The 27,358-nt window shown below is 38.0% G+C and overlaps 1 protein-coding gene across 1 annotated transcript in view; it reads right to left on the reverse strand.

Moving 5' to 3' along the window:
- The window catches only part of IMMP2L (inner mitochondrial membrane peptidase subunit 2), a 914,463-nt gene that overhangs the window by 871,644 nt on the left and 15,461 nt on the right, over window positions 1-27,358 (reverse strand). The gene's annotated exons all lie outside the window — the stretch shown is intronic.

The raw sequence follows: 27,358 nt of genomic DNA on the forward strand, positions 1-27,358 counted from the left end.
ACTTCTCCTCACAAAGCAATGAGTTAGAAAAAAAATAAGCATTCCAAAAGTAAATCCTTTCCTGTTGCTGACTATGGTGGAGATGCTCTTTAAAGCCCTGATATCTGTTCTCTTCTGTAATAATAGAAGTTCTAGTGGGACACATGGCTGCCCAGCCCCCCTTGCAGCTAAGTGTGACCATGTGACTATGTTTGATGAATGGCATATGAGCAGCAATTACATACTTCCACACTGTGCCCTTAAAAGAAGTATGCCCTCCACTTTCTGTTCCCATTTTGTGATACCTGTGATAAGGACGTGGTTGTAGGAACAGGAGTAGCCATCTCAAGTTAAAGATGGCAAAGCAATAAAATAGAAGGGTCCTAGGTCCCCAGCACCATGCAGACACTGTCATTGCCCTGCATCGCTTACACGCGAGCTGTTAATTAAGAGGTAAATCATTTTCCATCATATTTAAGCCAATGCTATAGGGCCTATGTTATAGCATCCAGACTGATCCTAACTAATACAACAATGAAATCTATGAAAAATCAAGAAAAAAAATCACTGAATATGAATTCAATACAGAAAATTATCAACCCTCACTTAGCCCTGTAACTTGATTAATTTTCAGATTTCAGATTGCCTAGCTAAGGCAATCCTTAAACTGTCTCAAGCAATGAAAAACAAAATAGTGAGAGATCAAAATATGCTATCCTAGAAGATCCAATGGACCCAAACTCAGTCCAACAGATGAAGAATCTTCCTGGCTGGAAAAGACAAATGACCAGTTTGTTCACCAGTTTCTCAAAACAATACTTATTCATACTGTGTAACAGACTATAATTTTTGTCTGTTTTATTTCTTGAACAGGACTAGATAGATACAGGGAAACAGGATTATTCTAGCAGTCCAGGGCAAGAGATGATGGTAGGATGGATTATGGTGGTGGTGGTGGTGGTAGAGAGGGACCAACATGGGCAAACTTATACCTATTTTGGAAGTTAAACTGACAGGATTGAAAATGGATGGGCAAGGGCTGGGGAGAGGAGAGGAGACAAGAAAACTGTCAAGGGGTAGTTGTGACCTATCCAAGCACTGTTATTTTGTCATTCCCTTGGATTGCATTCCTAAGTACTAAAAACATGCTCATAATTCAATTCCTCAAACTTCTAATAAGTACAAGGTCATAAGGTGGGTGCTAGGGATACAGGAGTGAAAAGTAGATACAGTCCTTGCACTCAAGGAGTTACAAAGTGCCAGGGAAGACTGTCCTTAAACAATTATTTCCAATGGAAATGAGCATTAAAATGGGCCAATGTCTCTGGAGCACAGGAACATGGAGCAAGAAAGTCTATCCATCAGAAAATGATTCAGGAAGGTCTCTCAAAGGAAATGGCGTTTGAGGTGAGACCTGGGCTCTTCAGCAAAAGGAGCAGCATGTATGAAGTCTTCAGAGCAAAATAAAATATGGTTATTATAGAAACTAAAAGAAGTTCAGTTTGGATGGAGTATACACAAACTTTACTATGTTAATTCTCAATTTTTAATTCAGTAAACATTTATTTATTGCCTGCTAAACACCAATGCTAAGTGCAGAGGATATAAAGACAGCTACATATACAGTACAATATCATTTTAAAACTCTCACTAAATATATTTTCTATATAAATGTATGCATATAAAAGCATTTTGAATAGTTATCTGCAGTACTGTTTTAATCATTTAATAAACACCCATATGTCACTTGAATAATTATTAAAATATAGAGAGACATAAAAAAGCAGGTTTACCAAAATGCTAAAAATGGTTCATTCTAGATGTTGAGAAAGTAGATGATGAACTATTTTCTTCTTTGAACTTCAGTTGGTTTCTAATATTTAAAAAAGAAAGATGGTCCTCAGAAGTCACTTTAATGTATAGATACCATGGGGTAAAACTAGTCTTGCTCTCTTTCCCATCACAATAAACAAACCACACTTTTGCAGTCTAGTCCCTGCTGCTCCAAGTAGAACAAGTAAGATTCTTCTCTGTTTGTGCACCGATCGATATAACTGACTGCAATTCTTTTATGTAGCCGATTCAGACTATGACAGAATATTACATGCTTTTGAAAACATCTTGAAAGTCTGAAGAGCCTTGGAAATTCTTACTTTCTACTCACCCATAGTAAGTACTTTAGTTCAAACAGGAAAAAAATACTGACAATTCATATAACAACTAACCTGACCACTTGACTATTTAAGTAATTAATAAACTGGCTTTAAACACACAAACCTATGCTTGCTTAAATATATTTTAATAATCAGGTCAAAGAGACTTAGATAACCAGAGGATTTAGACTCAAAAAAAAAATGGATAGAATACAAATAGAAAAACATGCTTCTATATATCTGTGGCTCTTAGAATAAAAGTAGCAAATATACTGACAGAATGAAAATATAATGTGTTCTCTTGGCTGTTCCCTGTGCCCTGCATGCATGGACCTTCACCTTCACTAAATAACTAGGGATAGCAGCAGGATAGAAACTAGGAAAGCTTCAAATACGATGACGCCACAGCTATCCCCGTTGTAAGGTAGCATGCATGATTACAATGTAAATTAAAGGGGAAAAATACATTAACATAAGTTGCATTAAATTCAGGTTCCCATAATTTTACACCTCCAATTCTTTTCCAATATAAACTCCCCCCTATACTGCTACTCCATTCAGTCACTGTGGCACCCAGGAAGGAGCATGGTAATGAGAGTCAGGGGCCCTGAGGTGGTGTCCTCTCTATGTCTACAACTAGCTGCATGACTTTCATCAACTCACTTCTGGTCCTCAGTTTCCTCATCTATAAAAAGAAAGGAGTTAGATTCAATTTCTAAGATCCTTTCTAGGGCTAACATTCTATATTTCTATACATTTTTTGATTGTTTCTCCAGGACATTGAAAAGGTACTAAAATTAAGAAAAGCACTTAGATTATTATTGACTAAGAAGAAATGTTATGTTGCCTTTTAGATTTGAGATTTTTTTTAATGTTGAAATGAAAAAATAACTTTGCTTTTATTAAACAAATAGTTAAAAAGGGAAGCAAAGAGGAAGTTGGAACTAGTGCAATTTCTGTGAAAGGACATTTTAAATACAGGTAAAGACCTGAAAGCCACTGCCCTTTCCCTTCTCACACTCACAACTCCACTGCTCATCAGGGCACTGCTGCCATCTCCTGAACAACGGTAAGGACAAATATTTTTCTACTGAGAGATTCTCAAAGAGCATGTGGGAGGTGTGCCAATCTGAAGGTGTGCAGATTCTGCCCCAAGCCAAGGGGGAAAATAAAAGCTGCCTTGCAGATAAGGGGTCACTATTTTCAGAGGCTTAAAAGCAAAGTCTCAGTACAGTCCTGTCCCACCCGAATTGTGAACCACACCTCTACCTCATAATAAAACGCTTTTAGAAGCTTCTCACTATCATTAGAATACTAAAGCTATACATAAATGAAGAAATGAATATTATACTTCTATGTCAAGTCATATCAATAAAATGTTTAAAGTTCTATGGCATTCACACTTCATTAAAGTTAATGTATTTCTTTTTCTATAAAGAACCATTGGGATGACCTGGTGTTTTGTTCACACCTTAAATGTTTAAAACTACCATACTAATAAGCACCTAGCATCCACTTCCTCTGCCAAAATTTCCTTTAAGCAATAATAATGTGACCATCCCTGGCAAAAAAGGAGTAATTTTTATTCCTAGTGAACTAGTGAACTCAATTCTTCTAGTAACCATGCAAGTCATTTAGGTTCAAAACACTGCTCCTGAGAAAATTATTGCTTAAGTAGCAGGCAAATCTGGTTCATTGCTCAAGTACATAAACTGAGAATATTTTTAAATAAGCTTTCAGAGTTCACTGAAATCATATTTGCCACCTGGTATAAAACACCTGCAAGTAAAAGGTTTTTTGGTGCTACTGACCTCAACCACATAATGACCTATACTCTAAATACCTCTCTTTCCTCTCACAACTTGTTATGGTTTGATCATACATGAATTCATCTAAAATCATTCTTAAATTTGCATATATTTTAGCTTATACAAAGTCACTAATCACTCATCCATAGCAACCAGGTGAATAAATACAACTCAAGTCATCCTAATTATAAAAACTATTTTAAAATTGTGTGGCAGGTTTGAAGGTAAGAGGAGGAAAACAATAAATTACAAAGCAGTATCTTACATAAAATGTAACCTTTCCATCACAGAAATCAGCCTGCACATTTGGATAGCCAAATCAAGATTTTATTTGTAAATTCAAACTATGAATATCAGAGAATAAAAGAGCAGGGACCCAAACAAATCTGACACCCAATTCCTGACTCAGTCAATATATATTTATTGATCACCTACTATGTAACTGTACTAAGGGGTGAGCACATAATGCAGAACAAGGCAGGCTTGGTCCTTGGCCACGTGGAGCTTACATTTTCATTCTCTCTACATTAAGTGCCTACTTTGTGCTACTCACTATGCTAAGATACCAAAAGTAAAAAGGTACACTGAGTCATAGTTCCTTCCCAAAGGACCTGTGATAAGATCACAAGAAATGAGTAGATGACCACACACGATCAGGCTACCCTCCTCCATGTATCTCTCCAGGAGCTCCTGGTACCAATAACCTCACTCTGCAAACAAAGCATAAGCATGTGCAATAGGATGCAGGAGGCATTAGGATACGTTTACACTGAATCAAGGGAAAAATAATAACTGATGAACTAGAACAATTTTGATTCCACTGGAAGCAGATCTGGGAAAGTAACTGATGGATACCAATTTGAAATAAATTACAGGGCCACCTTCCTCCTTTCAGATTATAAATAAATACTATAAAAATAGATAATTGGTAATCTTTAGAATGTGAACTCCAGCATGAAATTATTTATCTTTTAACTTGTGTGACTTAATAGTTCTCACTCAAAAATGTGCAGAAAGGACAAAACAGCAAGAAAAAATAAAGTATGAAGAAAAAGTAGTCAAAAATAATAAAGGAAAGAAAGCTGGGCTTCCCTGGTGGCACAGGGGTTAAGACTCCGCCTGCCAATGCAGGGGACACGGGTTCAAGCCCTGGGCCAGGAAGGTCACACATGCCGCAGAGCAATTAAGCCCGTGCACCACAACTACTGAGCCTGCGCTCTAGAGCCCACAAGCCACAACTACTGAAGCCCATGAGGCACAATTACCAAAGCCCGCACACCTAGAGCCCATGCTCCGCAATAAGAGAAGCCACCGCAATGAGAAGCTTGAGCACCACAACAAAGAGTAGCCCCTGCTCACTGCAACTAGAGACAGCCTGTGCACAGCAACGAAGACCCAACACAGCCATAAATAAATTTATTTAAAAAAATAAAAGAAAGAAAGAAATGTAATGGGGTTACACATAAAGTGAAACATGTTCTGGAAAAGAAACCCAATTTTAAAAGTCCACACTGGGAGAGGACTGGGGTTGGCTGCGTGAACACAGCCTGAAGGGGGCTAGTGTGCCACAGCTAGCCTGGAGGGAGTCCGGGAAAAAGTCTGGACCTCCCTAAGAGACAAGAGATTATTGTTTCGGGGTGCGCAAGGTGAGGGGATTCACAGCAGTGCCTAAATGAGCTCCAGATATGGGCGGGGGCCACGGCTATCGGCACAGACCCCAGAGATGGGCATGAGACGCTAAGGCTGCTGCCGCCGCCACCAAGAAGCCTGTGTGTGCGCACGGGTCACTATCCACACCTCCCCTCCGAGGAGCCTGTGCAGCCCGCCACTGCCAGGGTCCCGTGATCCAGGGACAACTTTCCCGGGAGAACACACGGCATGCCTCAGGCTGGTGCCACACCATGCTGGCTTCTGTCGATGCAGGCTCGTCCCAAATTCCGTACCCCTCCCTCCCACCGGCCTAAGTAACCCAGAGTCCCCTAATCAGCTGCTACTTTAACACCGTCCTGTCTGCGCAGGGAACAGACCACCTCAGGTGACCTACACGCAGAGGCAGGGCCAAATCCAAAGCTGAACCCCAGGAGCTGCATGAACAAAGAAGAGAAAGGGAAATCTCTCCCAGCAGCCTCAGGAGCAGCGGATTAAAGCTCCACAATCAACTTGATGTACCCTGCATCTCTGAAATACCTAAATCAACAACAAATCATCCCAAAATTGAGGCGGTGGACTTTAGGAGCAACTGTAGACTTGGACTTTGCTTTCTGCATCTAATTTGTTTCTGGTTTTATGTTCATCTTCATTTAGTATTTAGAGCTTACTATCACTGGTAGATTTGTTAACTGATTTGGTTGCTCTCTTCCTTTTATATATATATTTTTTTGCTTTTTCTCTTTTTGTGAGTGTGTATGTGTATGCTTCTTTTAGTGATTTTGTCTATATAGCTTTGTTTTCACCATTTGTCCTAGGGTTCTGTCTGTTTGGGGTTTTTTTGTTTTTTTTGTATAGTTTTTAGTGCTTGTTATCATTGGTGGATTTCTTTATTGGTTTGGTTGCTCTCTTCTTTCTTCCTTATTTTTTAATTTTTTACAATATTTTTTAATTTCTATTTTAATAACTTTATTTTATTTTACTTTTTATTTCATATTTTTTCTCCCTTTTCTTCTGAGCCACGTGGCTGACAAGGTCTTGGTGCTCTGGCTGGGTGTCAGGACAGAGCCTCTTAGATGGGAGAGCCAAGTTCAGGACATTGGTCCAACAGAGACCTCCCAGCTCCACGTAATATAAAATGGCGAAAGCTCTCCCAGAGATCTCCATCTCAATGCTAAGAACCAGCTACACTCAACAACCAGTAAGCTACAGTGCTGGACACCCCGTGCCAAACAACAACCAAGACAGGAACACAAACCCAACCATTAGCAGAGAGGCTGCCTAAAATCATAATAAGGCCACAGACACCCCAAAACACACCTTGGGATGCAGTCCTGCCTACCAGAAAGACAAGATCCAGACTCATCCACCAGAACACAGGCACCAGTTCCCTCCAGCAGGAAGCCTACACAACTCACTAAACCAACCTTACCCACTAGGAGCAGACAGCAAAAACATTGGGAATTATGAACCTGCAGCCTGTGAAATGGAGACCCCAAACACAGTAAATTAAGCAAAATTAGAAGACAGAGAAATACACAGCAGATGAAAGAGCAAGGTAAAAACCCACTAGACCAAAAAAAAGAAGAGGAAATAGGCAGTCTACCTGAAACAGAATTCAGAGTAATGATAGTAAAGATGATCCAAAATCTTGGAAACAGAATGGAGAAAACAGAAGAAACAATTAACAAGGACCTAGAAGAACTAAAGAGCAAACAAACAATGATGAACACAAAAAATGAAATTAAAAATTCTCTAGAAGGGATCCATAGCAGAATAACTGAGACAGAAGAACAGATAAGTAACCTGGAAGATAAAATAATGGAAATAACTACCACAAAGAAGTATAAAGACAAAATAATGAACAGAACTGAGGACAGTCTCAGAGACCTGTGGGACAACATTAAACACACCAACATTCAAATTATAACAGTCCCAGAAGAAGAAGAGAAAAAGAAAGGGACTGAGAAAATATTTGAAGACATTATAACTGAAAACTTCCCAAATATGGGAAAGGAAATTGTCAGTCAAGTCCAGAAAGTGCAGAGTCCCATATAGGATAAATGCAAGAAGAAACACGCCAAGACACATAGTAATCAAACTATCAAAAATTAAATACAGGGCTTCACTGGTGGCACAGTGGTTAAGAATCCACCTGCAAGTGCAGGAGACAGGGGTTTGAGCCCTGGCCCAGGAAGATCCCACATGCCATGGAACAACTAAGCCTGTGTGCCACAACTACTGAGCCTGCACTATAGAGCCCATGATCCACAACTACTGAAGCCCATGTGCCTAAAGACAGTGCTCCGCAACAAAAGAAGCCACCGCAATGAGAAGCCAGTGCACCAAAATGAAGAGTAACCCCCGCTCATCGCAACTAGAGAAAAGCCCACGCACAGCAACGAAGACCCAATGCAGCCAAAAAAAATTTTTAATGTTTTTAATTAAGAAAAAATACTAAAAGCAGCAAGGGAAAAACAACAAATAACATATAAGGGAATCGCCATAAGGTTAACAGCTGATTTCTCAGCAGAAACTCTGTAAGCCAGAAGGGTATGGCAGGACATATTTAAAGGGATGAAAGGGAAAATCCTACAACCAAGATTACTCTAACCAGCAAGGATCTCTTCAGATTCAACGGAGAAATTAAAACCTTTACAGACAAGCAAAAGCTAAGAGAACTCAGCACCACCAAACCAGCTTTACAAATGCTGAAGGAACTTCTCTAGGCAGGAAACACAAGAGAAGGAAAAGACCTACCATAATAAACCCAAAACAATTAAGAAAATGGTAATAGGAACATACATATCGATAACTGCCTTAATGTAAATGGATTAAATGCTCCAAACAAAAGACAGAGATGGGCTGAATGGATACAAAAACAAGACCCGTCTATAGGCTGTCTACAAGGGACCCACGTCAGACCTAGGGACACATACAGACTGAAAGTGACGGGATGGAAAAAGATATTCCATACAAATGGAAATCAAAATAAAGCTAGAGTAGCGATTCTCATATCAGACAAAATAGACTTTAAAATAAAGAATGTTACAAGACACAAAGAAGGACACTACATAACGATCAGGGGATCAATCCAGAAGATATAACAATTATAAATATTTATGCACCCAACATAGGAGCACCTCAAAACATAAGGCAAATACTAACAGCCATAAAAGGGGAAATTGACAGTAACACAATCATAGTAGGGGACTTTAACACCCCACTTTCACCAATGGACAGATCATCTGAAATGAAAATAAATAAGGAAAAACAAGCTTTAAATGACACATTAAAAAAGATGGACTTAATTGATATATATACAGGACATTCCATCCAAAAACAACAGAAAACACTTTCTTCTCAGGTGCTCATGAAATATTCTCCAAGATAGATCATATCTTGGGTCACAAATCAAGCCTTGGTAAACTTAAGAAAATGAAATCGTATCAAGTTTCTTTTCTGACCACAACAGTATGAGACTAGGTACCAATTACAGGAAAAAATTTGTAAAAAATAAAAACACATGGAGGCTAAACAATACACAAGTAAATAACCAAGAGATCACTGAAGAAATCAAAGAGGAAATCAAAAAATACCTAGAAACAAATGACAATGAAAACACGACGACCCAAAAACTATGGGATGCAGGAAAAACAGTTCTAAGAGGAAAGTTTATAGCAATAAAATCCTCCTCAAGAAACAAGAAACACCTCAAATAAACACCCTATCCTTACACATAAAGCAATTAGAGAAACAAGAAAAAAAAAAAAAACCGAAGTTAGCAGAAGAAAGAAATCATAAAGATCAGATCAGAAATAAATGAAAAACAAATGAAGGAAACAACAGCAAAGATCAATAAAACTAAAAGCTGGTTCTTTGAGAAGATAAACAAAATTGATAAACCATTAGCCAGACTCATCAAGGAAAAAAGGGAGAACACTCGAATCAATAGGATTAGAAATGAAAAAGGAGAAGTAACAACTGACACTGCAGAAATACAAAAGATCGTGAGAGATTACTACAAGCAACTATATGCCAATAAAATGGACAACCTGAAAGAAATGGACAAATTCTTAGAAAAGCACAACCTTCTGAGACTGAACCAGGAAAAAATAGAAAATATAAACAGACCAATCACAAGCACTGAAATTGAAACTGTGATTAAAAATCTTCCAACAAACAAAAGCCCAGGACCAGATGGCTTCACAGGCAAATTCTATCAAACATTTAGAGAAGAGCTAACACCTATCCTTCTCAAACTCTTCCAAAATATAGCAGAGGGAGGAACACTCCCAAACTCGTTCTATGAGGGCACCATCACCCTGACACCAAAACCAAACAAAGATGTCACAAAGAAACTACTGGCCAATATCACTGATGAACACAGATGCAAAAATCCTCAACAAAATACTAGCAAACAGAATCCAACAGCACATTAAAAGGATCATACACCATGATCAAGTGGGGTTTATCCCAGAAATGCAAGGATTCTTCAGTATACACAAATCAATCGACGTGATAAACCATATTAACAAACTGAAGAATAAAAACCATATGATCATCTCAATAGATGCAGAAAAAGCTTTTGACAAAATTTAACACCCATTTATGATAAAAACCCTCCAGAAAGGAGGCATAGAGGGAACTTAGCTCAACATAATAAAGGTCATACATGACACAACCACAGCCAACATTGTTCTCAATGGTGAAAAACTGAAACCATTTCCTCTAAGATCAGGAACAAGACAAGGTTGCCCACTCTCACTACTACTATTCAACATAGTTTTGGAAGTTTCAGCCACAGAAATCAGAGAAGAAAAAGAAATAAAAGGAATCCAAACTGGAAAAGAAGAAGTAAAACTGTCACTGTTTGCAGATGACATGATACTATACATAGAGAATCCTAAGGATGCTACCAAAAAACTACTAGAGCTAATCAATGAATTTGGTAAAGTAGCAGGATACAAAATTAATGCACAGAAATCTCTTGCATTCCTATACACTAATGATGCAAAATTTGAAAGAGAAATTAAGGAAACACTCCCATTTACCACTGCAACAAAAAGAATAAAATACCTAGGAATAAACCTACATAAGGAGAAAAAAGACCCGTATGCAGAAAACTACAAGACACTGATGCAAGAAATTAAAGATAATACAAACAGATGATACAAACATATACTTGGATTGGAAGAATCAACATTGTGAAAATGACTACACTACCCAAAGCAATCTACAGATTCAATGCAATCCCTATCAAACTACCAATGGCATTTTTCACAGAACTAGCACAAAACTTTCACCATGTGTATGGAAACACAAAAGACCCCGAATAGCCAAAGCAATCTTGAGAAAGAAAAACAGAGCTGGAGGAATTAGGCTCCCAGACATCAGACTATACTACAAAGCTACAGTAATCAAGACAGTATGGGATTGTCACAAAAACAGAAATACAGATTAATGGAAGAGGATAGAAAGCCCAGAGATAAACCCACACACATATGGTCACCTTATCTTTGATAAAGGAGGCAAGAATATACAATGGAGAAAAGACAGCCTCTTCAATAAGTGGCTCTGGGAAAAATGGACAGCTACATGTAAAAGAATGAAATGAGAACACTCCCTAACACCATATACAAAAATAAACTCAAAATGGATTAAAGACCTAAATATAAGGCCAGACACTATAAAACTCTTAGAGGAAAACATAGGCAGGACACTCTATGACATAATCACAGCAAGATCCTTTTCAACCCAGCTCCTAGAGTAATGGAAATAAAAAGAAAAAGAAACAACTGGGATCTAATGCAACCTAAAAGCTTTTGCACAGCAAAGGAAACCATAAATAAGACGAAAAGACAACCCTCAGAATGGGAGAAAATATTTGCAAACGAAGCAACTGACAAAGGATTAATCTCCAAAATTTACAAGCAGCTCATGCAGCTCAATATCAAAAACACAAACAACCCAATCCAAATATGGGCAGAAGACCTAAATAAACATTTCTCCAAAGAAGATAGACAGATTGCCAATAAACACATGAAAGGATGCTCAACATCACTAATCATTAGAGAAATGCAAATCAAAACTACAATGAGATATCACCTCACACAGGTCAGAATGCCAATCATCAAAATATCTACACGCAATAAATGCTGGAGAGGGTGTGGAGAAAAGGGAATCCTCTTGCACTGTTGGTGGGAATGTAAATTGGTGCAACCACTATGGAGAACAGTATGGAGGCTCCTTAAAAAGCTGAAAATAGAACTACCATATGACCCAGCAATCCCACTACTGGGCATATACCCTGAGGAAACCATAATTCAAAAAGAGTCATGTACCACAATGTTCATTGCAGCACCATTTACAATAGCCAGGATATGGAACTAACGTAAATGTCCATTGATAGATGAATGGATAAAGAAGACGTGGCACATATATATAATGGAATATTACTCAGCCATGAAAGGAAACGAAATTGAGTTATTTGTTGTGAGGTGGGTGGACCTAGAGTCTGTCATACAGAGTGAAGTAAGTCAGGAAGAGAAAAACAAATACCATATGCTAACACATATATATGTAATCTTAAAAAAAAATGGTTCTGAAGAACCTAGGGGCAGGACTGGAATAAAGACGCAGACGTAGAGAATGGACTTGAGGACGTGGGGAGAGGCAAGGGTATGCTGGGACGAAGTGAGAGAGTGGCATGGACATATATACACTACCAAATGTAAAACAGATAGCTAGTGAGAAGCAGCCGCATAGCAGAGGGAGATCAGCTCAGTGCTTTGTGCCTAACTAGAAGGGTGGGATAGGGCGTGTGGGAGGGAGACGCAAGAGGGAGGAGATATGGGGATATGTGTATAGGTATGGCTGATTCACTTTGTTATACAGCAGAAATTAACATACCATTGTAATGCACCAATTATACTCCAATAAAGATGTTAAAATAAATAAAAAAATAAAAGTCCACATTGGTGGGACTTCCCTGGATTCCCTGAGAATCCAAAAGACCTCAGTACAAATCATGATTCAATCATGTGACTTTGGACAAATTCCTTCATCTTCCTGAGCCACAATTTTTCCACATAAGAAACCTTGCGGGGTGTTTTGGAAGTTCAGAATGTTCAGATGTGTGGCATTTTTTTTTAAAATAAGCATTAATATGAAGGGAAATAAAAAACCCATAAAACTAGCATCTGAACATATTATGTGTAATGTATTAGAGAACAATGGCTAGATCATCAAATAAAAGGTGTTTCTTGGGCTTCCCTGGTGGCGCAGTGGTTGAAAGTCCGCCTGCCGATGCAAAGGACACGAGTTCGTGCCCCGGTCTGGGAGGATCCCACATGCCACAGAGTGGCTGGTCCCGTAAGCCATGGCCGCTGAGCCTGCGCGTCCGGAGCCTGTGCTCCGCAACGGGAGAGGCCACAACAGTGAGAGGGAGAGGCCACAACAGTGAGAGGCCCGCGTACAGCAAAAAAAAAAAAAAAAAAAGGTGTTTCTTCAGATAAAAGCATTAGCCATGTCCAAAGAAAAGGACTAGCAATAACAAATCAAAAAAGGGCAAGAGACTTAAGGATGTCCATTACATACAATAAAACCTATAAAGCCTATCTTCTAAATAATGGGACACCTAATATCCAGAGTGATAGCTTTGTTCTACTTTAATCTAATCTTGTTCTAAGATTTGATGGGTTAGGGATGATCATCTTTCCTGATGTTTGCCAAATAACAAGAATTATGGAGTCCCAACACCAGCACTGTCCTAGGTGTTTTGAGAATTATTTTTAAGCAGAATATAAGAAATATATGACTTAGCAACAAAATTGGACCAGAGGAATAATTTATGTAATAGACATTGGGAAAAAAGAAAAGAAAAATAAGAGCTGAATTGCAAGAAAAAAAATGCATGCAAAACGCTGAAAAGAAAAAAATGAATTAGAATGTAGGTGGTAAGTTTAAGAATGTTCACTCTAAAATTCTTACAATTTTTCTGTACGTTTAAAATTTTTCATTAAAATGTTGAAAGTAAAAGAAGGATAAATTACATTTGGTAAATTTCTCAGACAAGAGGAAAATGTGATTATGAGAGTAAAGGTACATAATGGCCTATTTCAGATAGTGAGAATACGGGCCAGACCAGGGAACAGGAGATATATTAAGAGCAGTGAGGAATAAGACTGGATTTAATGCTTATTTTTTATTTTGCTTTGTTTTGTTTCTTAGCAATATGGAAATCATCATCCCAATGTTTTTGGAAACCATATAAAACAAAATCCACATCACAACAGTTGCCCTCTCTAAGAGCTGGCTCAGGCCACCCTAATCCTATATCCTTATTCTTTAAGTCCATGTAGACACCATTTGACTGCATTTACAAGTAAGGCCCAATCTCAAATTTCAGTTATTAAGATGCCATAGATTCTACAAAAGTAGTTTACCATAAAAATTAACAGGACAGAAAATAGCTTTCCATGAAATGAGGAAAACCGTATTAAATGATGACCATTAGCAGGGAGAAGCTTGGCAAGATTTAAACTCTAATAACCACAAAATTTAGATTTCAACACTGTACTCTATTTTTTTCCAATGTAATAGAAAAGCATAACTGTTGTCATTAAGTAGAAGCTAAAGGCAATGTGGATATTAAGCTAACAATGTAGCAACTTAAATATATGTGTAAATGAAACAGACCAGGTACTTATCTATACCCCAAAGAAAGTAATTAGAGGACTTTGGACTATTTCACCATAAACCTATTTATTCCTGAAGCAATAATACTTTGAATTAGCTACAGAACGTATTTCCAACATCAGAATACTTGCTGAACAGCATTATTTAGCATTTAGACTGTGAGTGAAATTGGCTTTTAAAAAACTGAGAGCCTGTAAATGGAAAAAGTATGCTTTCCAAAAACAAAATCTCAAAACCCTTCAAAAATCAAAACTAAGCAATAGAAGTCAGAGGAAATAAGGAAAAGATGATAACACTGAGAACCTATAAAAAGAAGGGCACAAGATCAACAAGAATAATAATAGGAAGTAAGCGCCAGGCGATAATATGAGTTTCTGGGGAAATGTCCCCTAAAACTCCATGTGACACACAGTTCCCGGAGCACAGCTGTCCCTGACCTATCTTGCTACCTCCGATCCTGGCCTACTGTCTAATACTACTTCATACTCGTTTCTAATTACTTTTCACAACATCTCTGCTTCTGCCCTATTTTTAAATAGTACAAGGGTCTCCAATGGGTTGAGCAGTAAAGTGGAATAGTCAATTTTTTTTAAATACATGATTTTAGGGTCTCATGAAAATCCTATCCTGACCCCTATCCCTCATGCCTCAAATGTGTTGCTTTCTTTAACCAGACACTAACTCAAATTCATATCAAGAGATAAGGAACAAAAACATGGCTTTTCCTTTGATCAGGATTGAGAAGAGGAAATAGGAAGGTTTCTCAAAATAGCCAAGCCCACCAGCCCGCCAACGGGCAAAGATGGGAAGGTAAGGTCACAAAAAAGTAAGACTGGGAAATACAATGTAACCAGCAAAACTTACAGCCAGCCCAGGGACTGATACTACTCTCACAGAATGATAAATTTAAAAATTAGAAACACAGGCTCCCCCAGCAGGGGAAACACTTTAAGGCTCTGATTAGTCTGTCAAAAATAAAGCCTGTCCAAACTATGGTTGGAAGTTTTGGAAGGCTGCCCATGGCCCATCTATGGCAGCTGCATGTCCACAGGACGCTCAAACAGTGGCAGTGCAGGCTCAGTACTGGATAAAGACTCAGCCAGATGAGAAGATTTACGCAATTTAAAGTGAAAGCAACAGTGACCAAGGTCTTTGGAATGACTGGTTGTGGTCCTTTAAACTTATAAGTGTAAGCCCACACTCAGGCACATGCACTTGTTGAAATGGCAACAAAGGCCAGGCTGGCAACATGTTTTTAACAACAAAAGAAAGGCAGCCAAGAGGTCAGAGTACAAAGAGGCTCCTTCTGTACAGCCTGGGAACTAAGGCAGATGGAGCACAGCACTCTCTGGACTCAAGAGACTGCTGCACAGAAAGTCCAGGGATCACAATGAGCCCCTGGTGAACATTACAGCAAATGGAGCTGAGATGTTTATTTAGATTGCTCCCCACACATAAATGACCTATTTTGATTTTGCCTACTTGCTGGTATATTAGAAGATTCTGTTTAAGATACCTGTGAAATTTCATTAACATGCAATGCCCTGAAGTTACAATGTATCTGCCTATCAAAGTATTTAAAATTACTCATAGAAATATGAAATAGTGTAAGAAGCAAAAAACTGTTTAATACTATAAGCAGGTATCTGCAATGAAATACAATGATCCCTACTGTATAATTCCAAAGAAGTATCAGAAGTTGGGGAAATAAAGCAACTTAAATGTCACCACATTATTATCAATATTATTTTGTGAATCTGTTATTAGATATTTGACCAATAAGAGTCAATGGCTCTCACATACAGTCGAGCATAGTATTATGGAACATTCCATCAGTTCAATATTAGACTCTTTAAATGAATTAATGTGATATTAGTGCAGAAGTAGTCAAATACATGAATGGAACAGTCAAGGGAGCTGTGGTGGTTTAAAAATATTCCTGCAAACCCCTGACAGCCCTCCCTTCAAAACGAGGAGCCTAACTCCCATCTTCTTAAGAGTGGGCTGGACTTAGTGACTTGCTTCTAGCAAACACAATGTGGCAGAAGTGATGCTATATGACTGAAGCTAGTCAAAAAAAAGATGGCTTCCTCCTGCCTCTCTCTCCTGGATGACTACTTCTAGGCAAGCCAGCACCATGTCCTGAGGACAGCCAACCCTGGCAAAAGCCCAATTAGAGAGCAATTAAGGCCTCCCTCCCCACAAGAGCCAGCACCCCCTGACCAGCCATGAGTGAGCCACCTGCAAGGTGCAAGACCCTCCCACCTCAGTTAAGCACTCAGATGACTGTGGCTCCGGTTGAAATCTTTCCTTCAACCCTAAGAGAGACCATGAACTAGAATTGTGGAGCTGAGCTGCTCCCAAATTTCTGACCCGTGGAAACTGTGAGAGAGAATAAACGTTTCAAGCCACTGAGTTTGGGGGTAATTTGTTTTGCAGAAATAACTAATCCAATAGTAAACCCAGAAATAAATCCAAAGACACAAAGAAATCTGGTATATGACAGAGATGTTCACATTGATAGGGAGGAGCCTGAATTAACACATGATGTGAAATAACCACAGTTTGGAGGGAGAAAAAAAAAAAAAACCAAAGGTGGATATTTTACTCATTATAGAAAGATAAATTCCAGATAATTCAAAGGTTAAATGTAAAAAATAAAAACATAAAAGCAACAAAAGAAAATAAAGGCAGACGGTATTTTAAGAGGGGAAAGAGGCATTTTTGAACATTTTATAAAACCCAGGAAACATAAAAGAAAAAAGATTGATGGATTTAACTTCATAAAAATCAAAACATCCCATAAATAAGGTTATAAGATAATCAGCATGATATTAAAAATTGCAATATATATTAATCCCAAAGGTTTAATATCGCTAAAATTATACAATTCTTAGAAGAAAAAAGGTAAATGTTCTGAGAGAAAAGTGAGTAAAATACATGAAAGGCATTTCACCAAAAGCAAAATATGGATAGTATATAAAGATATAAAAAGATGTTCAACCACATTAATAATAAAACAGATACAAATAAAAAAAATATATCACCTTTTTAACCTATCAGACTGGCAAAGATTCAGAAAACTAAAACTACCCAGTGTAGGAGCATAGAATTTATCATGCTCTCCTGGGAGTGTAAATGGGTACAACCTTTCTTGAAAGTAATATTATAATATGTACTAAAGTGTTACATGAACACACACCTCTGATGCAGAGACACCACTTCTAGGGCACAAAGATATGATCAAGAATTTTCAGTACGCCACTGTTTACAACAGTGAAAAACTGAAAACAGCCTAAATGTCCATGAAAAAATAAAGAAATAAACTACGACAGGCATACAGTGAAATAATTTTCAATCATTAAAAAGGACATTGTATAGCTATACTGTTTGACATTCTGTCTTGAAAAAAAGTTGGAAGACTATAAGTATAATACGAACTAATTTATGTGAAATTTTATACACACACATCATCATCATCAAAAGAGGTGGGGTGAGGAACAACAGGCACACAAATGATGACAGTAGTATTTACTGGCAGTCAAGAGATTTTTACTTTCTTCTTTATTCTTTTCCATATTATTTAAATTCTCAATAATGGGTATATATTATCTTTACATACTAAAGCAAATTAACATTAGCCTTTTCTGCTACAACAGATGTTTCTTTAAAGTAAATTAGTTCACATGCAGCAAAGTCGTATTTCCTGTCTTCAAGACCCTCCCCTAAGGTAAGCTATCCAAGGAAGTTGAGAGTGCAGATGAAGAAATGCAAAATATTTCCCCTTGTGTTTAAAATAAAACTGAGTCAACACCCTGGATCAGATTTTTAACTTTGATGAAATTGGTCTCTGTTAGAAGTGGGTGACTTTAAGGACCAACAATTCAAAGGAGGAAAACCAGGATTTAAGGCCAAGGACTGATTGTGATGCTGGGTATAAATGTCAGTTGAGATACAACCACGTTGTTGTTTTTATTACAATTGTCACTTTTTGGTGCTGGGTCTGTTTACAAAATTCTACTGGTTTCCAACCATCTGTTCCTCACCCCATTTCCTCTAGAAGCCCTATCACTTTTAGCACATGATTTTGCAGAATTAAAGGTTTTTCAGAAATGCAAACATGGCAGGAAGAGAAAAATGCCTCTGCTGTTCTGAGGAAAACTCAAAGATGTAGAGAAACATTCCATAAGTAAAAAAGGAAAACAAAAAGAAACATTAAACTTTATTTTGCTTCAGCAATAGTTTCTAATGAAAGATGTGAAACACAGGACAAAACAATCCCAATAATCTTGATTTACACCACAAATTTATATATATATATATATATAAATACATACGTACACACACACACACACAGAGGGAGGGAAGGAGAGAGAGAAAAGAGATGGTCCTTACCCCCACTAGACACTTAAAATCTAAGCAAGACAGAGAATTAAACAGGCATCAATTGTGGTAGATGAAGGAGGGATTAATCAAATTAAATTTTTTTTAAGTGGCACAAACAGTAAAGAGATTTATTTCTTTCTCATATAAAAAAATTCTGCAGGCAGGCAATTCAAACTGACCCTGTATTGTCCACCATGGCAATTCACCCATCATCTTTCTTTCTTTTTTTTTTTTTTAACTATTTTATTAAGGTATGACTGACATACCAAATGCTGCACATATTTAATGTATCCAACTTGATGAGTTTGGAGATAAGTATACACTCATGGAACCATCACCACAATATATTCCATAAACATACCAGACACCTCCAAAAGTTTCCTCCCACCCTCTTTTAATCCCATTAATTTTTGAACATCGTATTTAATTATATATCCTCAATTTAGGTAAGTGGAGGAGAAATGCAAACAATGAGGGAAGCAGGTCTGAAACTATTTTAGATACATTGTAGCATTGATCAAATGGGAAACCCGTGTTAGCTGGGAGCCAGGGTGCTCTCTATGGAAAAAGGGAGATATAAATACACAGCAGGGAGCCAAGGAAGAACCCTCTGGAGACATAAAAGCAAAGATACCCCGGTAGCAACGACTATATCTAGTACCTGGATCTTAGGTTCTAATACCGTTCCTCACAATAGGGAACTAGGGCTCTTCAAGAAAGGGTTGATTCCAGGGCTGGGCAAGCAAGGTACAGAATGAGCCTGGAACATCTTGTTCGCGAAGTGCTCAGAAAAACAATGGAAGCACATCAAAAGGACACAGGGGCCTGCTTGAAGGTGTTCCTACTGGTTAAATATGAAAAAATGTGACCATCTAAATAAATAAGGTCAGTAATGATTATAAACCACTGAAAAATACCTGTGGATCTGCTTATCTTCTAAAATTGGGCAATATTAAAAGAACTGAGTATTTAGCCTCAAAAAGTAAACTGGGTAATGCTAATTTAATTTCATATAAGTAATTAATACCGTGAAAGTATTCTATAAACTGTTGTTTAATAAAATGCAAAATAGTGTTTTCCTTTGTGATCATTCTCAGATATACGTTTAGAAATGCAGTTTCCTGGCAGGGAATTTTTTTTCAATTCATAGTATCCTTCTACGTAATTTCCAAAGTATAATTGTTGACCTGACTAAATAAAGTTTTCCACTGCTCTTTGATTACTATATCAGCACATCCAACTGTCAAGTGAATTTGGGATCCAGCGTAAGATGGAGATTTTGTGAATCTGAACCATTTAAAATGTACAGTTTTAGTAATTATCATTAGTACCAGTAGTATACAATGATTGGACCTTTGCAGGTTTAAGAAACAGCTGATGTTAAAATTATCTAAACCTAAAGAACATGGGGCCAGGGCAGGGTACCAGAGTGATGATTACCAAAAAAAGAGAACTGAGTTGGCATCTCTTCCTTCAGTATTTACTCCTTTCATGTCAATAAACAGTTATTGAGTACCTGTTGTGTGCTGGGCATCATACCAGTTTCTATACTGAAAGAGTGAAGACGTATCTGTGCATCTATATAGATACTGAACATTAACCATTGTTCTTTTGAATTACTCTAGCCTTGTGAGGGCCATAAAAATAAAATAAAGATGGATTTCATAAGAGACAGAAGCAATTGGGGATGTTATGGAAAGACAAACTACACAGTATTCTATATTCGGCCCATCTACTCTCAGAGAATGACTCCATCATCCAAACAGCTGCCCCAAGGTCAACATGGTAGTTAACCAAAGGGCCCTCTCCTGAAAAAATACAAATCATATCTTCTCTGGCTTGAAATCCTTCAATAACTTTCCACTTCCTATAGCATAATATCAAGCTCTTTATATTTAGCATACACAGCTAATTATGATTAGGTCCCTAGTTTCATTACCTCTACTCTATCGTTAGCACGTCACGTTCTAGCCAAACCCAGCAACACACAATTTCTAGATTGTGTCATGCTTTTACTTGTCTCTGGACCCTTATACATGTTCTCCCTTTTGTCTTCATCACTCTCCCTACCTTCCTTGTCTTGGCCACCTCTTATGCATCTTTCAGGTCTGCTTAGATGTCACTCCACTGGAAGTCCACCCTGACTCTTCAAAGCTGAATTAGATGCCCCTCCTATGTGTTCTCACAAAAAGCCTATCCTCCCCCTAGTGTAGTATTTATCACACCTGGTTTTCCCATCCTCACCTCCAATTGGCTGTGAGTTCTGTGAGGGGAGGGACTCTTGTTCACTGCCATACCTCGGTGCCTTGCACTGAAGTGTTCAATATTCAATACAGTGTTATTAATGAAATTAACAAAACATTTCCAATAACATTACTAAAAATAATTCTTTAATGATTTTGGTAAGCTAACCTCAAAATTTCCTGTCCATGTAAACTATCTAAACATTAGATTCAGAATGTGATGGATGTTGGGGATGCATGGGTTGAGAAAAAGGCATTACCCAATCACATGCAACAAACTGTGTGTGTGTGTGCACACACGTGAGCATGTGCATATGTTTATCTGATTATCCCCATCTCTCACCTGATAGTTCTACTTGGTAGTTGAAGATATTTATGGAGAAAGTGGTTTTCTAAAAAAAAATTTGTGTGCGTGTGTGTGTAACTTCAAGAGGTTTTGGGGGGGTGCTTTTTTTTCTTCAATAAATCATAGCACAGCACTCATGTCTAAAGGCAGTAAAGATGGGTAACAAGAATCAAATAACTTTTCACAACCCATTCAACTATAAGGCATTATGAATTTTCTTTTCAATTAACAGCTTACTTTTAGAAAGTATTTAGCTTGTTTTTCCTTTAAAAGCAGTGTTTTTCAATCCATGCTCCATGGTGTCCTGAGGATTCCCTAGAGGGTTAGGGGCCAAAAGGAGCAGGCACTAAGTGAGCAGAGCTTTGAGCAGAGCTTTGAGCCGACTCCCTGCTTCAATCTGAGCCACTCTGCTTTTATCTGTTTCTTTTAACAATAGAATTCCAAAAAAGATTTTCCTTGAAGAGTTCACTACACTAAAAGAAGAAGAAAAGAAAAAAGAAAAAGGTTAAAAATCACCACCTTAAAGAATCAGTGGTGGATTGAGGCTCACACTCTATAATTCAAGTCCTTAATGTCTCATATTTCTTGTTTATTTCTTGTACATTCATCTCTGTCAGGTTTATTGGCTGGTTTATTTCTAAAATGAGAAATACCATTTGAATACAGAAATATCCAGGTAGAGAGAAAACAACAAGTTTTGAGAAGTATATTTATTCTCTGATGCAGCTGTTTCTAAATTAATTTCTCTTATAACGTTTAATGGCATTATTTATGTACCAATCTTCAAGCTAACGATTCATAACACAGAATACCAAAATAATCTAATTGAAAAACAGAAAAGCCCACTGTAAATGCCAGCTGCTGCTATATTTTCATGTACTACCAACAAATGTCTCATCTTGCTTTAATATTGTCTTAGGAAAAAGATCGTCTTAAATGGAAAACCCCACCAAACTCACATTTAACTAGCAACTTTAGCTATTTTACCAAGAAACAAAAGGGGAACAAGGTAACTGAAACCAGGGGGTCCTCCATCATGCAACATTCAGAAGACCAGTAGGGAGAATTTGATCTGCTGATGAATACACTCATGGATGAGAAGGAGAAATGGGATTCTCTCAGACAGAAACCTTCTGCTGTCGTATGCACACCAGCATGGGGATTGTGGAATGGTACTCACTGGAAAACACCTGATAAACACCTGCAATCAAGTCCCAGCTCTGTAACAGTTAGTTGGGTGAATCCGAAAACTTTAGAGGTGAACACATATAATTATTCATAAGATCTACTGAGCTGAGAAGGATTAAAAGATAAACTGAGGCATATTAAAATATTAAGCATTTATCTGAGCAAAAATCAATTCAAATAGGGCAGTGCCGAACTGGAAGTGGTTAGAAGTGCTCCACCAAGAGGAGTTCAGGGGAAAGGAGGAAGCAAAGAAAGGAAATAATTGATTGGCTATAGGTGAAAGCCTAGTTGGCCATTGGTGATTGGTGGTCCTTAGGTTTCAACTTTGTAACCTTGAGGCATCTACAGGCTTAGATTTCGGCTTAAGTAGGTCACCCCACAGCATTAGAGCTACCTCAGTCTAATGGCCTCCTTGTTTAATTTAACAGAACAACCAACCTAATTTTCACCTCTTCCAGGAAACATTACATGAGTACTCTGACCTACAGAGCCATCTTTCACCCCCAAACTCCTCTGGCATGTACTAGCCATGCCCACATTTGCCAGCCAGTATTGTTAGTTAACTTTTTGTAGAAGGTCCATTCTCTCCAACTAGATTGTAAACCACAAAAGGGTAAGCACCATGTCTCATTCCTCCCTATGCACCCTGAAGATATGAGAATTTTACTGAGCATCTGCAGGTGCTAAATAAATACTTTTTGACTGCTTGTTTCATTTTAGATGTGGTTTATATTAATACCCACTTACAATGTTGATGGAAAGACAGCTTGGTATGGCTGTGTCAGACGCTCCATTCCTTTAAATGACAGGAGCATAAGGGAAAAATTGGGTGACCAGAGCAGGCTGTTTTGAGAGCCACCCAATCCATCTGAAAGTACCTCCATGCATGTGTCACCCCCAAAGAACAAAGCACCCATCCTCTTCTAGAGCTAAACCTTTCCTCCTCTTCCCATGCTAGGTACCAAATTAGAAATCAGAAAACTTGGATTCAAGTCTTAGTTATGCCAGGGACTGGGCAATTCATTTCATCTACTTGAGTAGACTACCTCTAAGGTTCTTTGCTCTAACTATCTATGATTCTATGAGACTAACTTCAAGCCTTTTCCTTCCATATCCGAAATCCATGGAATGGCCCGTTTCTCCCAGTACTAAAATTACCTGTCTTTCGTGATACCGCCCATCATCATCATTGTTGCACCTGTGCTCCAAGACCTTTCTGACTTCGGCTGCAAGGTTAACATATTCATGAAAGTATGTTCACTTCTAATGATGACACTTAAATTTCTCATCTGATCTTTACTTCATACCTGTGCTCATTTAACAAATACACATCACGTGGCTAATTGGATAGTACAGGATGACACACACACTTGGGGAAATTTCTAATACATTCCTGCTTTCAGCAGCAAAGACAAGTACGACCCTATTTACAAAGAAGCACCAATAATAATAAATAGAATTAAACTATTTTCATGTTGGTCACGAGATAGGTTATTTTCAACTTAATCAACAGCTCAGTGGCCCTGAGAATAATTCCCTGACCTTTCCAATTTTGTAAGAAACTTATTTTTATTGGCTAATCAACATCAAATGATATTAGGGAATGTCACAATGGTTGTTACAGTAAATGGCTTAGAAAGAAAAGCCAGTAACAATTTTGATAGACTTGGGGGAATATATGAGCTAGATAAGAATATATGAGCCATATAGAAATTCAAAGCAATTTAAATTAATATCTATCAGTTTTGAATAATGAAGAAGTTTTTCAGAACCTAATGTAGTTTTGTTCTGCAAAAAGACTAGGCATATAACACACAGACCTTTCCCTAGCCAAGTAACTTGTTATCCAATTAATTAAAAAGGAAGGTGGCAATTTCACTTCTTCTTGTCCAGCAAAAACAGCCATGATAAAATCACAGATGAAAAGGTCAGTTTTAGAAGTGAGATGTAGGTAACTGAATCCTCCAGGAAATATTTAAATGTTATTTTTCCTTGGCCAAAATTAGACCAACATTTTGCTACATCTTGGGTGTTAACTCTAGTACCAATATTAAACAGTTGCATAAAAATTTTTGACTAACAGAACAATGAGGTTTTGCTTCATTTTTAACAGAGATAGAGTGATTGGCCACTCATACAAAATCAGCCAAAAGTACTCTTCCACAAATTATTATCAAATCTATAAACTCTGAAAGAAGCATTAACTGGAAAGAAAGAAAAACTGTAAAAAAACAATTTTGTGAAACCAATGAAATAAAAATTTTAGTCTAGTGGAGAAAATTCATTTTGTATTGTCTAAAATAGTATATCCCTATATCAATGATATTACAAAAAACATTTTTGTTATTTTAATTACATCAAATAATCCCTACACTAACTCTATTTTTACCCCTAAATGCAGATGTAAACTTATGCTCAGCGTATCTGAGTAATCTTCCTAAGGTCACACAGATATTAAGCAGCAGAGCTGAGTCCAGATTTTCTGGCCGGTGGCCTGCACACTTAAGCACTATTCTCCACTGCCTCCCAGTTAGTCACCACTCCCAGTAAATATTCACTACTCCCAGTAAACACAGAGCAGGATGAGTTATTGATTCCATAACTGCCATTATAGCATTGAGATGCAATTTATATGAAGTGTCTGAATACACAATTAGTTCAATCCACTATATAAAAAGTAAATGCTTAAGTCTCATTCATTTCTAATAAATTTTCAAATTGGGAAAGGATACAAAAGGAAGAAAAGTACAAATCTATATATCATATCAATTAACAGAAAAATATAATTAGAGCTGTCTTTGGACTTAGCAAGTATTGAAAACCCTTATTGTCCTGCTGTCCTTTCAGCCCTTTGAGTTGTCTGTTAGAATTTGACATTTCACTGCTGAAACAAAAGAAAGGTGGAAAATATGTGCATTCCAAAGCATTGTACCCTTTTGCAATTTCCCTTCCATATTTATTACCCAGATCTTTAAAACACTCAACTAGAAGCTAAACCAATTCAAAGATATGTGTAAAATGTAAAATTGGAAATGCTGCAAAATCAACGTGACCTTTAAAGTGTAACATTTCCCACAATTGTTTAGTTAATACTAGAAAAACATTCTACAGTGTTTAAAGCATAATCTTCATGTGTAATATCTGAAGCAAATATAAAAGCAAATACAGAACAAAGTACTTAAAAATCAACCACACTTTTTTTTTTTTTTTTTTTTTTTTGTGGTACGCAGGCCTCTCACTGTTGTGGCCTCTCCTGTTGCGGAGCACAGGCTCCGGACGCGCAGGCTCAGCGGCCATGGCTCACGGGCCCAGCCGCTCCGCGGCATGTGGGATCTTCCCAGACCGGGGCAGGAACCCGTGTCCCCTGCATCGGCAGGCGGACTCTCAACCACTGCGCCACCAGGGAAGCCCTCAACCACATTTTTTAAACAAAAACTGCAATTAATTTTAAACTACCACTTTTTCCGTAGTAGTTACATCATATATATTTTAAACATTCATAATCTATAAGGGTACTCTGCTTTTCAAATACAAAACTGATGAAACCACTGTCACCCTACCCCAGTCACCTCCTGCAACTGGTAGGGCCTAGTTGTATGACTAATTCTCCACCAATTTACCCATATTAGTTTGCTTGAGAACAAAACTATGTATCGGGCAAAAGGCCAAGATGGGCCCTCTCTGTGAGCCAACAAGACCACGCTTGATTAATCCCCAAGGCACTGGTATCAACAGCACATTTTTCAAACCAACCAGACTCCTCAGTCAAAGATACTTTAAGCAAAGATAATAATTAGGTAGTCGATATTATCATAAAATTAAATTTTGATTGAGAGCAAATGTAGTCTTCCATCTTCAGATACAATCATACATTTGTTAAAAGTAAAGATATGCAAATCAATGCTAATGGGTTGGCAAAATTTCCCCAAGAGAGAATCACACTTCAGATAAATTGCCATTCATAATTTTTTTATTTCATAATCAAGTAGCAATCCTTGAGAACCTCTCTTTCCCTTTTGAATACTTTGATTAAGTGTTTTCAATAGAAGCTGATCAGAAAATACTTTTTCTCAGACTATTTTTTTTTCCCTGCACCTCTCCTAGCAGTAGAGAAAAATTAGCAAGAGGGCTTCCCTGGTGGCGCAGTGGTTGGGAGTCCGCCTGCCGATGCAGGGGACAAGGGTTCGTGCCCCGGTTTGGGAGGATCCCACGTGCCGCGGAGCGGCTGCGCCCGTGAGCCATGGCCGCTGAGCCTGCTGCTCCGCAACGGGAGAGGCCACAACAGCAGGAGGCCCGCGTACAGCAAAAAAAAAAAAAAAAAAAATTAGCAAGAAAAATGAATTCAGAATCCACTCCATTCCCACTTACTAAATGGTGTAGATGTGTATATCCCATTGCCTTTAACACCTGAAAATTAGGAAGAAAAAGAGTTCAAGGAAACAAACTGAGCAATCTAATATCTGGCTAAAGGACAAATTCTATCTTTAAAATTGAATACAGGGCTTCCCTGGTGGCGCAGTGGTTTAGAGTCCGCCTGCCGATGCAGGGGACACGGGTTCGTGCCCCGATCCGGGAAGATCCCACATGCCGCGGAGCAGCTGGGCCCGTGAGTCATGGCCACTGAGCCTGCACGTCCGGAGCCTGTGCTCCACAACAGGAGAGGCCACAACAGTGAGAGGCCCGCGTACCTCAAAAAAAAAAAAAAAATTGAATACAGTTTCTATCAACTCTAGGAATTCAGTTCATATTTCTTTAATTCAAAGAGTGAAAGAAAAAGGTTACAGCATGAAGAGACAAAACAGAGAAACATCAACAAAGCAACTAAATTAGATACCTCACCTATCACAGAGAAAATCAATAAGGCTCAATGAATTTATATTGTACACAGACTTACTTAAGGAAAAACTT

The sequence above is a fragment of the Phocoena phocoena genome, chromosome 9 (assembly GCF_963924675.1).
Source record: "Phocoena phocoena chromosome 9, mPhoPho1.1, whole genome shotgun sequence".
In the NCBI taxonomy this organism is placed as follows: domain Eukaryota; kingdom Metazoa; phylum Chordata; class Mammalia; order Artiodactyla; family Phocoenidae; genus Phocoena; species Phocoena phocoena.